The sequence below is a fragment of the Lucilia cuprina genome, chromosome 3, assembly GCF_022045245.1.
Source record: "Lucilia cuprina isolate Lc7/37 chromosome 3, ASM2204524v1, whole genome shotgun sequence".
NCBI classification, from domain to species: domain Eukaryota; kingdom Metazoa; phylum Arthropoda; class Insecta; order Diptera; family Calliphoridae; genus Lucilia; species Lucilia cuprina.
Window position 1 is genome coordinate 45,226,633 of NC_060951.1, and position 19,031 is coordinate 45,245,663.

At 27.5% G+C, this 19,031-nt stretch overlaps 2 long non-coding RNA genes across 2 annotated transcripts in view; one reads left to right on the plus strand and one right to left on the minus strand.

The window, feature by feature from the left end:
* Window positions 1–982, plus strand: part of LOC124418796 — a 4,272-nt gene extending 3,290 nt beyond the window's left edge. Inside the window, exon 2 of the long non-coding RNA XR_006940214.1 lies at window positions 723–982. This is a non-coding gene — a long non-coding RNA (uncharacterized LOC124418796). The remainder of the gene's footprint in view (window positions 1–722) is intronic.
* Window positions 983–1,945: 963 nt separating this feature from the next.
* Window positions 1,946–19,031, minus strand: part of LOC111680573 — a 119,481-nt gene continuing 102,395 nt past the window's right edge. Inside the window, exon 4 of the long non-coding RNA XR_006940402.1 lies at window positions 1,946–2,028. This is a non-coding gene — a long non-coding RNA (uncharacterized LOC111680573). The remainder of the gene's footprint in view (window positions 2,029–19,031) is intronic.

The following is a 19,031-nucleotide window of genomic DNA, read 5'->3' on the forward strand; positions in this document are numbered from 1 at the left end:
AAATCAATTAATTTAATTTGAAAACGAATTTTACAGTATGTGGAACGTATTTGACAAATGTGTTGTGGGACGTATCTGGCCGACGAATTTAACTTCACACCCTTAAATTTTAAATATATTTTTTTTAAATTCTCTTTTTTATAAAAAATATTTGAAAATTTTGCTTTTTATTAAAAGTTTTTGAAAATCTATTATTTAAAAAAAATTTTGGAATTTTTCTCGTTTTATAATTTTTTTTATCTTTTCGCTATTAAATTTTTTAAGTTCATTTGTTATAAGACGGTTGCGTATGTGGAATATTTTATAAAAAAACATAATTTCGAAATTTTATCTAACAGAAAAATGTTAAAGATCATCTTTCTTTAAAATTTATCTTTTTTATAAAAAATATTTGAAAATTTCTATTTTTATAGAAATTTATCTGAAATTGTCTTCTTTATATACAAAAGTTTATCTAACTGGAAAATATTAAAAATTTTCTTTTTTTTATAAAAAATATTTAAATTTTCTCTTTTTATTAAAAGTTTTCGAAAATCTATTATTTAATAAAAAAATGTTTCAATTTTTCTCGTTTTATAATTTATAATTTTCTCATATAGATTTTTTTAAATTTTCATTTGTTATAAGATTTTAATATACGACGGTTGCGTATGTGGAATATTTTATAAAAAATATTTTATCAAAAATCCATTTATTAAAATAAATTTTTTCTTTCATTTTAGATTGATGGTGGTTTCTTTATATATTTATTCTTTTAATCTACTAAAATCACTTTTTATACTAACAAAACGGAACGTCCCTTTCAAATAAATAGAAAATCCAGAAAAACTAAAAATAGATTGAGAAAAGAAAATACGCTGCACTTAAATTCCAACTACAATAATAAATATTTGCATAAATGTATTTTGGCACCATTACAGCACAAACAACAGAATTAAATTCAATTTTATAGAAAACCATAAAAAGCAAAAAAAAAAACAAACCTTCAAACAATTTCAAAATATTAAAATACAAAATTAACCTGAATATGTAACTGCCCCTCAAAAAAACATAAGAATGCACAAAACTCACAAACAAATAGAAAATTATTTAAAATATACAAAAAAAAAAATTAAAAAAATTTTAATGAAATATAAATATTTACTATAAATTATAAAATGAAAAAATAAAATATACATGATTTGCCATGTAAATATGTGTGAAGAAAAAACTAGTAAATTCAACAAATTTATTGATTGAACTATAGATAATAATGTCACACACAAAGGTCAATGTGCAGAAATAATATGATTAAATAATTTATGTAAAATAGAATGGCGCCGAAAAAAGGGATTCCTTAATTAATCTTTTGTCATATTTGTTCGATATTTATACTAAATAGTTGTACAAAATTTGATCAAATTTTCTAATATATTGTTGCTCAGTATCTGATCAATCTTTCCTGTAAAATATAAGTTTAGTTGGTCGAGTATAATTACTTTTCTAGTAAAAAGTCATTCAGAATCTGATCAACTTTTTTAGAAAAGAAGGAGCTCAGTATCGGATAAACTTTTTATTTAAAAAAATGGCTGAGAATTTGATGCAGTTTTCAAGATACAATGTTTCTGAACATCAGGTTCTAACCAACTTTTGTAGTAATAAAGTGGGTCAAATTTTTAGCTGTCTGATAAACTTTTTATTAAAAAGAATCTGATCCTTCTATAAAAGACGTAAAAAGTGGCTCAAATTCTGATCAAATATTTTAGGAAATAGTTGAGAGTCCAGATTCCGTTTTTAGTAAAAATATTATTTGAGTCTAGCTAATATTTCTAGTAAACATTTGCTCAGAGTCTTATCAAGGTTTGTGTTAAATATTTCATTAAAAACACGAATATTTAAAGAGCTCTACTATAAACAACCAATAAATTCAAATATTTAAATATATTTTGTAATAATACTTTGCCTACCTTAGGGCTTCTGTTAAAATAAAATATAGTGTGGCCACCTCGTTAGTTTATGATCGTCAAATTTTCCACTGGTTTTGATTACCTAAAAATGAAAGAAACTACTAAAATTAATTCTATAATATGTATTTAACAAAATCATTTCTAAATTAAATTTAAAAAAAAATCCATAATGAAATCCCTAACATGTTGATAGTACATAAAAAAATAATTCAATTACAAAATAATAAATTAATACATTTTTATATTAATATGCACTAAATAAATCTAAAAAAATACCAACAATTTTGTTAACTAACACAATAAATGTCCATAAAAAATAAGTGTGTTTTTCACTAATTAAACACAATAAAACAAAAAAAAAACTAAGGAAAGACTAAAATAAAAAAACATTAATATTTATAAAAAATATATTATAAATATATGTATAAGAAAAATTAATATTTAAATAATAATATTTTAATTATTTCAATTTAATTTTCTCTCATATTATGTTGCATTTACTACAAAATATTTGATTGCATTTAAATAAGTTTTTAATTTTGTACTTGTGTAAATGTCTATAAAAATATGTTTATGGTTAATGGAAAAAAGGCTTAAAATGTGATATTTTGTAATAATTTATAAAATATTATTCAAAAGTTTATGTGTATGTATATGATACACATCTACGAATTATGTAACAAAAAATTATATATTTAAACAATTATTTAAATATGCATATACAAATAATATGTTTAACAATACAAATTAAAATAAAATTATAATTTTTAAATTATAACAAATTATAAATAAATATATTTATTATTATAGTATTATGTTCAAAATTGACTTAATAGTGAACAAAACAAAAAAAAAACAAACAAACTGAACCTAAAATGAACAGAGAAAAAGTAAAATTATTATGATGTAATTTAAGCTAAATATAAAATAAAAGTCTAAATAAATGAATGAATAAATAGAAAAATGAGTAAATACATGTTAATAATATATTGTGTTTTATCTTTTATAAATTCAAGGTGAGCAACACTTTTTCCCCAAAAAGTCCATTTCAATATGTGGATTATTTTTTAAATAAAAAAAATATGATTGCATAACCAAATATTTAATGAATAAATGTATGAACAAATCCACAATTCATACGACCATCGAACTAGAACTGAACTAGAACTGAACTAGAACTGAACTAGAACTGAACTAGAACTGAACTAGAACTGAAGTAGAACTGAACTAGAACTGAACTAGAACTGAACTAGAACTGAACTAGAACTGAACTAGAACTGAACTAGAACTGAACTAGAACTGAACTAGAACTGAACTGGAACTGAACTAGAATTGAACTAGAACTGAACTAGAATTGAACTAGAACTGAACTAGAACTGAACTACAACTCTTCAGAAAATTACGTTTATGTTCACATATACCTTAAATCTCGCGTAAGGTTCAGCTTTATATTATATGCGCAAATAGTAGTATTGATGCACAATAATAAAATTCAACATAAATTTAATGTATGGGTAAATCGTGGAACATGATTTGATAATGGAGTTGAGTCTATTATTTTAGGATCCTGCTAATATCACTAACAAATGAAAAAGTTGAGTTTTTTCACTTTATGGTACTTAGAATATAATGGACACAAAATAGTACTCAGTTCATTTTTTTATTATCACGCATTTTAGATATTTAATTACATCGAATGTAGTATTTGTTTAAATATTAACCCCTCTTGTTTTTGTTCAGGCCTTTAAAAATAACTTATCAACAGGACAGTAATTTCAAATCAAAGCGACGAAAGATAAGTATTTACAACTGTAGTGAAAACAAAATATATAAAAGCAGACAGACAAATGAATTGCCCTAATAATCCAGAATTTAACAGGTCAACAATTTATTTGCTCTATTCGTCTAACATGTCAATCAATAATGAAAAATAATAAATTCTCCCATATGGTTCAAACAGCAACAACAGAACGAAAAAATATTTAATAAAACAAAATGCGAACAACTAATTTTAAATAGCACTTGACCAATAATGGTCAGTCAATAAACATTGACATCAACACACACATTATAAATAATGTGTAGGTGTGTATATGACAACATTCATGTGTATGTATGCATATATGTGTACATTGGTATGTGAAGAGGGTGACAGTGTGATTTAAAATCCCCAGAGATAAAAGTACGAAAAAAGCGTTAGATTTTCACTAACAGAGACGTGGCGGACAACCAATAATGACGCCGGTGATGATTACGATAAAACTTTAAGTTAAAACTACACAACAGGAGGTAAACGAAAGGATCTGCACATCAGGATATCAATATATAGAAATTAACACCCCAGGCTATTTTTTTGTACTGTTGTAAGTTGATTTTTTTCTAACGATTTTGCCTTTTTTAACATTACAAAAAAAAACAAGTTTCGTATTTTTGATTATAGGAAAATATTCATTAAAATTCAGCAAAAACATTGTGTGTTCTTTGTAGTGTGAACTGTATGTTATTTTAAATTTGTTTTTAATGTTTAAGGGTGAGTGCTGTGGATTAGTGGTGGATTTTTGGAAAAACGAATGTGTTTATAAAAATGAATTGCAAATTAATTTTATTTGACAGCTTAGAAAATTATAATAGCAGTATAAGTTGTCGTTGGTGTTGTAGCAGTTAATTAATTTTTATTACTATGTTAATTTTATAAATATAAGCATGAATTTGAATAGTGTTATTGAGTTAATTGAAATTCTATTAGTTTAAACATTAGCTGTTGTTGCTGTTTTCTATTATTTCACTGTTAGTGTTGTGAAGTTTTGTTTTCATAAAAACATTGTTTAAAATTGAATGCAAATAATGTGTTTACTGTAAAAACAACCGCAAAATAGTAAAATTTTACAGAACAATTTTCCAAAAATAATAAACATTGAAAAATGGTTGAAGTATTTTGGCATAAAAACAAAAATAAAATGCAAAAAAAAAGAAGTAAATTCAGTTGTAGAGTTCCTGGTCCTATACAGTGGGACTAAACTGAACTAAAACTGAACTAGAACTGAACTAGAACTGAACTAGAACTGAACTAGAACTGAACTAGAACTGAACTAGAACTGAACTAGAACTGAACTAGAACTGAACTAGAACTGAACTAGAACTGAACTAGAACTGAACCAGAACTGAACTAGAACTGAACTAGAACTGAACAAGAACTGAACTAGAACTGAACTAGAACTGAACTAGAACTGAACTAGAACTGAACTAGAACTGAAAAACAAAAAATATTTCTAATAGTTGAAAATATGAATTTTATGGAATATATATTTCTTTATAAAAAGTATTGAACATGTAATTTTTCTAAGACACTGTGCCATTTTATAGACAAAAACGGTCCTTTTAATAATGTGCACATACTTTTAGGAATAAACGAAAGATAACGAAAAATCAACAAACTCCTCATGACTAACTACACATAACAGTTAGGAAGAGGGTTTTGCTGATGACGCCACTAAACATCATCAACAATCGAAAGAACAAAGATCCATCTGTAAATAAAATTGGAAAAGTTATATTGATGAATGAATCAAGCCAGTTGTGAAGTAACGAGTACACGAATGAACCAAGCAAACAAGCAAGCAACTTTTCTAAACAATGTTGCAGTACTAACAAAAACAAAAGATAAAAAGAAGAGCAATGTAGACAACTAAGTACTCCAGCGGAAGTTAAAGAGTGTTTACACAGTATGTTTCCCACAAAGATAACTTATACTTATTGCCACCCTTTTTCTTATCCTTACGAAAACAATCATACCACTAGATTTCCATATATATTGTACTTATAAATAGCAAAAAATAAGTTGGTCTTTGACTAAAACAGTCGGGAACCATGTAACAAATGCATGACTGTCACTGTCACTGTCAATGACAAACATACATAAGTGAGTCGTGGGTAAACACACGAATATTTTAATAATTTAATTTAACGAAAACTGCTTTCTTAACTTTCATTCATACTTCATGCTATCATAACGCAAACAACCATAAAACGTTAAAAACCAATACCACCTTCATAAAATACAAACACTTTTAGCAACAAAAAAATGTTGCACAAACAATTCAAAAATACAACTGCAAAAGTGTAATGTTTTATATTTTATCTATTTTATCCAAAGAAAAAAATGCAAAAAACAAAGAGAAGAAAACTAACTACTGATTCAACTACCCAACCACCACTTATACAGTTAGTACTTACTTCGTTGTTTTAGCCGGAAGTAAAAGCAACAAATTGGTTGTTTTCCTTCCTAGTTGTTGGGTAATGTCTCTGGCGTGGCATAGCATGGCGTCAGCCAATCAATAATTTTGTTTTTTTTTCTCTTTTCTAATATTTTAACATCTAAACTATAGTTGTGAAATATTTGGCATCTTAAATATAAACTGACTAAGTTTTTGCCACCTACATAAACACAGACCTACTTCAAAGTGCCAATATTGGGAGAGAGAAAAAAAGTATAACATAGACAACATTTTTAGAGGTTTTAGGTTTTTTGTATAATTTTTTCTGTCTGTCTAGCTTTCGGTTTGTTTGCATTTGTTTGCTTTCTATTACTATTTTTTTCTAATTTTTATCTAGTGTCAACAACAACCTTGCAAACGGTTGCAATATTTTTTTTATTATTTTTTTGTTTGCTGTCTGCCACTTTGGCAGACTCTTTAGAATTTGTTGGCGTTTCTATTAAAAAACTCAAAACGAGTTATAAAATGTATAAAAGCTTTTGATAACAAACATTAAAGAAATATATTTTGGATTTTAACAAACGGTAAAAAATATTAGTGGAAGGGACCAATTAAATTTCTTTCATTTGAAACATTTAAGAATCTAAGTTTATATTTACAGGTAGCACTATTAACATGGCTTTACACAACGTACGCTATTTATTTATTTATTTATTTATTTATTTATTTATTTTCAAGAAACTTTAACGAAAGTTTTAAAATGCAATCTCTGTTTTAAAAAAGATAGAGATATTTTCTAAAGTTAATGACTTTTCTATATCTAATCTTAAAACAGTGATCTATATCTTATCATCAAACATATTTCCATCTCCGATCTGAAGAGATAACTCTATTTTGTATGAGAATTCTCTGCGCTGGAAAGAGATATATACCTCTTCTACATGCAGAATTCTATATACATGTTCAAGAGACAGAAATCTGCATCTGTCTTAGAGTCATATATCTCTGTCTCTAAAAGAGATATAGATTTCCGACTCTAGAATATAATGAGCAAGTGATCTCTTAAATCCACTTTTAACGAGCTTTATCTATCGCCTTTATATATAAATGTGCTATATAAATATAACTACATAATCCCTATGAAACGTTTTTAATATAAACCAACAAATACCACTTAATTTAAACACTTTCCGAGCTTTTATTCTTATCAAATGACTTTCATGTAATTTGTGCCACTAAGTTGACATTTAAATAACTAAAACAAGATTTAAAACATATTACTCTTTGTTCTCGGTTCTATGCATTTTATTTCTATATGTATATTTCCATCAGTATAATAAAATAGCAAAATAAAACAAAACTAAAGCAAAGTATTAATTTTATTAGAAGAACATTGTAAATCACAGCTTTAAATTAACGAAATCAAAAAGTGTAAAATTAGAAAATCACTAACATAAAATATCAAATACACAGGCGGAAAGAAAAGGGATACAGAGACATCCGAGAGAATGACAAAATGGTAGTGTTTAGAAAAACAAAAGAAATAAAAGAATAAATTGTCAAAGTAAAATGACAATAAAGCACTTTAGACAAGAATTGTTGGGCTTGATTCTGTAATATTTTTATTTTCACAATAAAGAACTAAATAAAAAAAGGACGAATAAATAAATAAGAATACACAAACCCTCTCATACTAAAAAGCTTACATTAACTTAAACATAAAGACCCCTTAAACTATACAACAGAAATATTATACAAAAATAAAAATAGGAATAAAGAAGTTAAACTTGACATGCTTTGGCATTTGGCGACCACAAAAGGACAACATAAAACTAACATATTTACACACCCAAGCACACGCTTTTACACACACTAAGCCATAGACAACCATATTAATTTGTATGAGTGTCCTATGTATGTATGTCAGTTGTAGGAGCCATAGTCAAAGTAGTTTTTCAAGCTTAAATAACAAAAGATATTTATTGGTTTTGTCCTTTTTTTGTATTTTATTATTTTTTCTGTAGTTTTTTTGTTTGTTTTTGCCTTCAACTTTTGTCAAGAATTGTGTTGTTTATTTTTGTTGTTGTTATTTTGTGCTGTTCCCTTTTTTTTTGGTTTGTTCCATTCTCAATTTGTTTGTATGTTTTTGTTTAATGTAGTGTTTGAGTTTTTATTGTAACCGAACCAATACGATACATTACAATATAATACAATGCAAAAAGGATTATAGTCAATATCAGTGGCAAGGACAAAACAAGTACTTGATATAAACAAATCTATAGACACAGCCACTGACAAACAAGCTAAAATGACAATATGAGAGTAGGTTTTTAAATGCCTGGTAGGGATGGATGGAAATGTTATTATAAGGATTAAGAATTTTTTATGAATTCATACTTTATGGAAATATAGGTTCAGGATGAACATTATTAATTTTACATTCAAAGTTTGAAAGGTTTTTATATGTGAGTCCCTACATTTTGTGTAAATTTCTTTGATTTTTTTATATAGTATTGACTACTGAACATGACCCAATCCGATTTCAACGAAATTCTGTACAAATGAACTTTTTTCTTATTTATATTGCAAATTTGTATCCGTATCAACACAAGAAATGTGTGTACCGAGTTTGATCAAAATCGAAAAGAGTACGGTAAAATTTCTGAAATATCCTCGTAGTCTTGACTATATAAGTAATAAGGTGCATTTTGGAACTAGTTATTTGTATATATGATAAACTCTTCGATTATTTGCGCTTTTTGAGAAACATGTGAACAACTCTTGAATATCAAATGTGGCATTTCACAGATTATACTGAACAGGCTTGGACCAATTATAATTTTATTAAATAAATAATGAATGATATTTTTATGATTCCTAACGCCAATTTCAAAACTCTTCGTAGTATACATAGATAAAGTTACAAACAAAAGGAAATTTCAACCAAGAAAGATCTATTTTTTCCTCTAAGCTAGACTGTATTTTCCCCACACCAACACATTGCATTTTATTGTTTATTTATATATCAATGAAAAACAAGCTAAGACTATGCTCTCAATAAAAAAAGGGAATAAATAGAAAATACTTAAAACAAAAAAAAACAAAAAAACACATAAAACAAGCTAACTAAAAAATATCACAACAAATAAATTTTCCATGGTTGGTTGCCTAGATCCTTGATTCGTATATACATATGTGTGTGTGTTTAGATAGTGCTTGCAAAAGCACAACAGAAACAGAAACGAAGAAATTGTACAAACTCTTCTCGGTTCGCCGTTTTGTTATTTGTTTTATTTACTCAAGGATTCAAGGAGAAAAATTATGCTTCAGCCATTATTTATGTGCGTAAGTATGCGACATAATACAAGGACACGATTACTGTCAAGGATGGCTTAACATCGCATAAGCAATGACTATAATAAATACGTGTTGTATATTTGCTCAATGAGTAACTGAATGAGTGTATGTGTGTGTGTATGCTTATATGTCAAAAAAGAGAAAAAACACATTGAAATGGTTACTATGGGTTAACTAAATATAGCGGACTTATAGTCACATACTTTTACTCAAATACAACACAATTCAACTTAGTGCCAACGGGTACTTTAACCAAAGATTTACTAAGATCCTAGAATATCTCATACTAAAATACTTTTACTCAACTCTATAAACAATAAACAGACACAGCCATACAAAGGATATTACATACATATGTATGTGTGTATGGCCTTTGACATAATCATACATAGTATTTGCTGAACAAAAAAAAAATCATATCCATTCAAGAAATGATGTCATGAGAATTGTGAAAGTCAGCATTTCCTCTGTTTTTTCTTTTGGTTTTCCTATTTTATTTATTTTTATTGTGTTTTATATTGTAACCATCATTAAATCTGTGTAGACAATTCTGAAAGGTTTTTAATATGAATAAAATACTTTTGGTTTGGATTTTATGATTTTTTTTTTTGGTCGAAAACCTCAGAAACTTAAAATTACTTTTGTGGTTATAACTTGTTCAATTTAAAACACTTTTGATCGTGAGGCCACAAATTAAGTCAAACCACTTTGACTTTAGTAAATAACGTTTGACTTTGAAAATGATCTTGATCTATCAAAACATCTAAGAAAATTAAAATAAAAAATTTTAGCAAAAAACCTATTTTTCACTAAAAATAAAATGTTTTCCCTAAAAAAGCATTTTTCAAAAAAAGTCCTTTCTTCAGTAAAAAATTTTGTTACATTTAAATTTTAAATTTTTCACAAAAAATCGATTTTTAAACAAAAAAAATTATTTTTTTACTGTAAAAAAAGTTAAAATTTAAAATGAAAATATGATTCAAATGACTTTTTCTACCTTGCCTCGTTACTTCAAAAAACAATAAAGCAAGATGATATTTGTATTGTCGTTAGTTGCTAAATGTATTTTATGTAGAAGTATTTATAAAATGTATGTACCAAAAGAAATTTAACAGAAAATTCGATGTCACTTAATATTTAACATACTCTGATACTAAGAAAAATGTTTCTATATATTTGCCTAGTATATGGTTATTTGTGAATTTTGTCAAGTGATTTACTTAATACAATTTTATTTTATAAGTAGAACATATATATATTTCTATTTTTTGCTTTGTACTTAAATATTGTCGTTATTTTTTTTTATTTTTGCAATAAAGTTCTCGTATGTACATATTTTATTGTTAATTTTAAGTGACAAAACATCAAAGTTAAGTCTTATATAAATATACTTTAACTCAACTCCAATAAAGGAAATGTATATGGAAACGTTTATGCTTAAATGTACTATATGTACAGTATACATATATAGTACAAACATATTTGTATTAAGAGCAAAATGGGACATGTTCCGGATTCGTTTTTCGATTACATACAACCGATACTATTCGACCAGATTATGTGCTACGCAATTTTAAGCAGAAATTTATTATAAAATAAATTTAGAATTCAGAATAATATCTTGATTAAGAAGCCCTAATATCATGTCTTTTAGAAGCTATAATTAACGCTCATTTACTACATGACTAACATAATCCAAAAAAATCTATATGTGTTTCAAATCAAAATAAATAAAGATAAAAATTCCAAAGTATTATTTACAAATGTTACGGACGGACAGACGGACATAGCTAAATCGACTTCGAAAATGATTCTGAGCCGATTGGTATACTTTAAGGTGGGTATAGGAACAATATTATTGTGCGTTACAAACATCAGCACAAACCCAATATACCCTCCCCACTAAAGTGCTGTAGGGTATAAAAAATCTCAAAGTATATAGGAAGTAATGGACAAATTTAATTTCCGGTTTAACAGCATGTTTTTATAGAGAAAATTTATATATATAATTTTCTTTTAATACAAAACAAAATACATAGTATTTTTCAAAAGATGATATCTAAAGATTTTCTTCTTGATTCTAATATAGTGTTCAAAGTTAATCGATTATATACAACGGTATATATTTAATCCTTTGATTTTTGAAAAAATAAGGATTAGACACGAACCAGAAAATTTAAGTATTTTATTTTATAAGTTATATTTTTTTTGGTTTTTAGATATCAGGGATCACAATTTAAACAGGATTTAACGAAGATACAAAACACATAAGAAAATATGTTATTTAAATGTCCACAGATGGTTCAAGAAAATTAATGCAAGGAGTTATATACACAACTGTTAATCTGGCTGCCAGAATACTGCAGCATAACGCAGTCTAAAGTAATGGCCATAAAAGCAGATTCAGTGTCTTAGGAAATTAAGCGGAAATATCTCTTTTCTTTATAAATATATAAAATCCTTTCTAAAATCGTTCAAGAATGTCGGGTTTCTCATGATATGGTGAGACATGCGACATTAACGCTATCTTTGTTAAGTCACAAATGTAAGTGACAACCAAAAAGCGGATACTTTGGCTAAGTCGGTCACCTATTAGTGTTCCTCTTATAAAATAGAAGCATCTGAAAGCGAAGAAGCTCCAACTTATTGGATCTAGGAAGAGGGATAAGGAAACAACCTATATATAAAAAAATATTGCGCCCATCATGAATACCAAAAGGATACGTTCTAAGTCAAAGTTAAATATATTCTTCCGTAATGGCTATAACCGGTCGCTGGCCAGTTTGTAAACATGCCAATATGTTAAATTTTCCCTACAACGATTTCTGTAGAACAACTTCTCTGACATCGTCCTGCTTTTAATGAAATAAAGAAGAGGTTGTTTAATGATAATATCTGTCTTTCAGAAAGCGATTTGAGTAACATCCGGCTTTATTAGAGCAACAACTTGGCATAAAAGTAATGTTAACTTACGATCAAATGATAGTGACGAATAACCCAGATACAGATCTTGCTGCCATATCTGGGCTATTCAGGCCCATCATCACAACTTTAATACTTTCACTTTCCTCAACTTTTTAGAAGCAACAAGACACATTTCCATACCCAAAAGTATTTGGGTATATACCCAAATACATATGAGTGTAGGAATGCATATCTCAAAACTTTCATTACTTTTAAAATATTTTAACAACTTAAAGCTTATTTCGTAATTCTCTTTTTTTATAATTTAATAACTCTACTTTATAATATTTATATGCTTTATCATTTCTTTCGTTTAAATATATTTTTATTATACTTCTTCTCGTCTTAATTGTTTAGAAGTTCTTAATTGTCTAAAAAAAATAAATAAACATTAAAAAAGAAGTAACAATTTCATTATTTCATGCAACAGTATAAAATATAAACAATGTCTTATTTAGCAATATTTCTCCACAGAGAATAACAACATTTAACCACAATCTAAATTAACACATACAAATTAATACTAGGGGTAATATTTTTCCTAATAAAAAAAACAACAAGTAAACCCCATTACCGCAATACAAATGGAAGAGGTGAATACCGATTCTGTAGCTGTGACAGCTATAAATATAAAAATATCAATTTTAAAACCACATTCAAACATTCTACTGAATCTCCTCATTGCCAGTATAATTATTATTGTTGTTATTCAAAGCAAATGTAACAATGTCCTTGTAAAGACTAAAGATATCTTTCCTTTGGAAATATATAAATAACTACAATAAACAGTTACTGTTAGAAGATTGTAAGATAGTACAGTGAGAAAAGTAGCAGATACATAGATATTTATATAAAAGGACAAGGATCCTAGACAGTACACTATATAGTAATTTAATGACAAGACAACGAGTGATTCCTTCTTTTTTTAACACTTTTCACACAGCCTCTCGTATAGTCATTTATTATTTTTCCCTCTTGGCTCATTTGAAACTCAATCCTTTATTTCTGTAGTATTCTACAAAAAAAAAAGAAAAAACGACAACAATAAAATGTCTTAAAAGAAACACTTAAGGTGGAAATGATTTAAATAGAATTGAAATGCTGTAGGAAATAATGCCGTAGTGTTGGAAGATAGCACAAGTCTAATGGCAATAAACTTTATTTAAAGTCAAGTTTTAAGTCAATTTTCATCTATGGGAAAAATTACTTAAATACATACAACTAAAGTTAGTTAAGACAAAATAAAATGGCAGCAAAGGAAGTAGTTAAGTAGTTATAGTATAAATGTGTATTGATGTAGAAATTCAGGTAAAATCTGTCAATCGTAAAAACTATTTTAATATGCGTACACCATAGTTATAGAGATTTTTCGATTTGAATATGTAAAACTGATTTGGACTGGATATAGATTACTACACTAAAGACTACTAAATTCACTACTTTATAAACCAGACATAGATATACGGTACTTTTATATAGTATATATATACGGTTATATAGTAAAGTGTGAATGGACTTACCCCCATATTTATAAATGCTTAACAAAGTTATTGATGTTTTATTGAGGTATTTTTTGTATGGAAAATGTAAATTTAAACCTTAAATAAGTGATTAATATCATTATGTCCCTAACAGACTCCTGTATAAAAATCAATGTATGTTTGTACCCTGTAGAACGCTTAAACTCTGAAGCAATCTTCTAGAATTTTTCAGTGTATGTGTAAAATTGTAAGTGGGAAACGTACCACGCCCAGTTTATCAATTTTGGCATCCATTTGAAAATAGGAGACAGCTTAAATTTTGCACAAACAACTATGTCATCCTTCGGAAAACTTTGGGTAATAAATATGAAAATTAACAAGTCAGATTTCTATATTCGGCTGTGCCGAATCTTATATACCCTTCATCAAGTATGTTTTAAAAAACAGTTTTTATTTATTTTGTATCTCTGCACACATGTCACACATAACATACACACAAACAAATATAAACTGTAGCATAAAGAAATATTAACCGTTGTACTGTACTACCACCATCAAACTGTATTACAGCCCTCAAACAAATATGAGCTGTATTACCAACATATTACTGCTTTATCTCCTTGTTTTTGTTTTTATGCTTTTATTTATAATTTGTTGAGGAAATTTTCAGAGGCAGTCACAGATTTTTACCAATATCTCAGTTATTTATGGACCGATTTTGCTGATTTTCAATTTCGAAAGCATGTCTGACAGAATTATTGAAGATTTGGATCTCGAAGATATCTGGAGTCTTCAAAAAATTGATTTCAACAGACAGACAGACGGACATAGCTTAATCGACTCCGCTATCTATAAGGATCCAGAATATATATACTTTATAGGTCGGAAAATTATATTATAGAAATTACAAACGGAATGACAAACTTATATATACCCTTCTCACGAAGGTGAAGGGTATAAAAATAGAGGCGTAGCACATCCAACATGAAAAATTCTAAAAGTTTGTACGGGTAGCATTGCAATTTATATAAAAAAATTTAAGGAATAATAGGAAATAGGGGTGTGGCACCTCCAATAAGAATTAAAAACAAAAATCTTATATATAAAAAATATTGCAGCTAGAGCATTTGGAAAAATATTTTTTTTAGCAATAAGAAGTATTGCACCTCTCATATAATTAAATACAAAATATCATATATCTGGGAATCTATAAAAACTAGAAAACCAAAATTTTATATAGAAATTTTATACATCCATTTAAATTCATGAATGGACGAACCATAAATTATAGTCGTATCACGACTAAAGTGAAAAATTTATAGAATAATAGTGTTTTCTCCTATGAAATCTTAATAAAAAGGTAATGCTTGGTAGCTGGTTATAGCTATCCAGAGAAAAAGAACTTCGGAAGGAATGAAAAAGAATTTACTCCATGGAAGTACTGAAAAAGACCTGAAGAAGTTATGATTTTAACACAGGCTTGTCATAGGAGAGATGTCCTCTTTATTTGATTCCAAATTCACTATATCAATTATCAAAATTGTATTAATTACTAAATTTGTAAAAAAATAAAAAAAAAATATTATTTTCTAAATAACGAATTAATTAGAACAATTAATGTCAATAATTGATACAAGATTTAACTTTGATTAATTCATTAATTGTATAAACTAAATTTTAAAAATATAAAATTGATTTTTTTATGAATTTATTAATCAAATGAATGGTACAGAATTTTTAAGAATCAATTAAGAAGGTGACTACAGCAATCAAAATATTAATCGATTACACACAACGTTAAAGGAATACTGAACCTTTAAAAATGCGTTTATAGCCTATGAATTAACCATACTCTTAGCAAAGGACTACGAAATATGTAGTTGTAAATATCAATTACATTAAAATCATTAAACAATAATTTAAAAAAGTTGTAATGTACAATGTATAAAACACCTCTTTGAAAATGGTGTAAAAATTTACACGCTTGAATATTTTTATTTCGTATTCTCTCTTATAATCTGAAGAATTTGGTAGTTATCATAACTTATACAGGCAGCTTTAAAACATCATTAGCCCCGGGTGAATTTTTAAAGTAGAAAAAGCCTGAAGAGACATTACTGATGATAATAATGAAGATGACGATGTTGGTGTTGATGTTGAACCTTTGTCAATGTTAAGTGGTGTGTATGAAAGTTTTGTGCCTGTGTCTGTTTCACTCTGTCTATGTCTTTGGGTATTTTGCTGCAAAACGTAGTATTAAACGTTGGCAATTTGCTGAAAACTGTCTTATGATTAATTTAAATGACTGAATTGTGACAATTAATTTTATACTCAATAACCGTGTTGTATATCATTCGCTGCTCATGCTTGACGTATAATTTACACTCGCTGTGTGTAAATGGGTTTAAGTGTTTGTTTTAAATATCCTTAGAGTATGATTTTAGCAGCTTGTGAAAAAAAATAACAAGAAAAGCACAACAAATTTTAAACGTTGCTGCTGTTACTGCCACTGCTGATATTGACACAAAAGCAGCAGCAGTTTATTCAAAGTTAAATTATTTGTGTTTTATTCTGGTACTAGTAGTATGTATTAAATTTCATTAAAGAAGATCCTTCAACCGTAACCGTTTCACTTCTTCTTAGTTATTCGACAGTAATCTCTTAATATGGCAGAAAATTTTATGAATCAAGAAAATTATCTTCATGACATAAAATTAATTTATGTTCAGTGCTGTGAAACTGCTGATGTTCTTAATTAGAACATAATCAAGTTTATGGTTTTAACCCAAATTTGTGTTGCATAACACAAATTCATTAACATTTACTGTCTTAGTGGTGGTATTGGTAGTTATAAAGAAAACTTAAATAAATATTTAAATAAAAAATTAATTTGTTATGAATATTTCAAACATTATTTTAATGATTAAGATGACCTTAACTGTTAACAGTATAGGGGTTTAAAAAATAATTTTAAAATAAAGCTGTTGTTTAAATATTTTTTTTATAATTTCAAATAAAATTATTTAAATCTAATATTTAAGTATGTTGATATTGAATTTATCATCAGCCACCCATGGACAGTTAAAATTGAAAAATAAAAGATAAAAATTTAAACCGTTAGAAGTAATTTTAAACACGAATATTTTAGACAATAGCACAAAAATGCAAAATACAGTGTAAAAATTACTTCAATCAAGTGCTGATCTGATCTTATAATGTACTTGATTTCAAATCATTGAAATTAAGCTCAAAATGTGCCTTATTACAGTTGGATTCATTCTCGTTTTTAGCATTCAGAAAATTTCACAAAGAAAGGTAATAGAAACAGCCTCTTTTAAACATCTCGAGAAAGAATACCCGTTCATCGATTGACACGAGAAAGATAAGATATAATTTTCTTTAAAGGTGCCTACTATCAATTGATAATCATAATCTTAAAAATGTTTTTTCTACCCATCAAAACTAAAGTGAAGTACTTCCAAAATAATAACATTTATCACCACTTCAAAAGTAGCACTAAATGATTTTGTTTTACTTCTGTGGTTTATTGACTCCCAAAAGTTTATTTTTTTTGTACTCGAATTTTTCAAAGTCACATTAGTTGTATTCTATCTCAGGAAATACTTACATTGAAAAGTAATGAGTTAAAATGCTAATAAAATCTCTTTTCACTACTTCCTCTTTAGCATTTTAACTCATTATTTTAACACGGTGATGTCATTGGAGGTAAGTACTTCTACGCTCACTTACATATAGGGAGTTAAAGAAGTATATTTTGCTTACAAAGATGTTTTATTGTTTTGTTTTTAGTAATTAAAAGGAGCCAGTGAGAATAGGAACCAGGGCCTTCTGTTTGTTAGTTAAGTGTTCTACGCACTGAACAACTGATACAAAGTCAATATTGTTTTCTCTTTTATAAAACACAATTCTTACCACTTCTTCTTAAAAGAAAGTTACTCAAGTACTTCAAGTAATGCAGACGTAAATTAAAAAGTCATTGAAAAGTAAGGGGTTATGGAAGTACAACCCATTACTAGGTTTTTGCTGGGATAATATTGCAACTTCAATTCCTAATAACTTAAAAACATAAAAACTACTTCCTGAGAATGACTTCAGATGTAGTGAATTTGGAATCAAATAAAAAGGACATCCCTCATATGACAAGCTTTCGATAAAATCATCACTTGTTCGGGTCTATTTCAATACTTCCATGGAGTAAATTCTACTTCTGTTTCGCTTTTTTAGAAGCTCTTTTTTTTGCTGAGCACTAATTCCTTTTAATAACTGCTAATGAGTAACACATTTTCCAGCTTAAAGTAAATCATGTATAAGAAAAAAATCAATTTCATTTTAATATCGACCACCACTGTGAGCACCAGCTTATCATTGACGTCAGCAAATATGAAATATCTACTTATCATAAATATTATCTACTTATCATAAATATTATGCAGAGTCACTTGCGGTCGGACATACGCTCTTGACCAATTCATACCATATTATCTGAGTTACTTGTTTAACGTGTGTAATATTCGTTAGAGCTTTTAATTTCTATGTCATTGGAGTACAATGTCCTTTTTTCGTATATGCAAACGACGATGTGGATAAAATGTGAAACACACGTGTCATTAGAATGCTGTCAATATATCGTATCGTATGATAAACACAAGCCAAACATCACACAAACAGATACATTGAAGGACTATTTGCTAAAATGCCAAGGACTAAAAGCAATGTTACAAAATACAAATGTACATTTATGTATATATTCACACATTCAAAAATATTTTAACTTCCAATGTGCACATTGGTCATGATAGTGTATGCACACAAGGTAACACCAAATGTCCTCTTGGGTCCTTCAAAGCCTAGCGCTACGTCTAGTGACAGACGCCAAACGTTTAAGTCAACGAACAAACGGTTGAATATAAGAAATGCAAGACAAATACATCAAAGCCACTAAAAATCACCTTAAAAATTGGGGATGACTACATATTTTTCTACGTAGTAGAATTTAGGTTGAACATTTTTTTTCGAAATTCCTATTTTTATGTCTGTGTTTGTCCTGT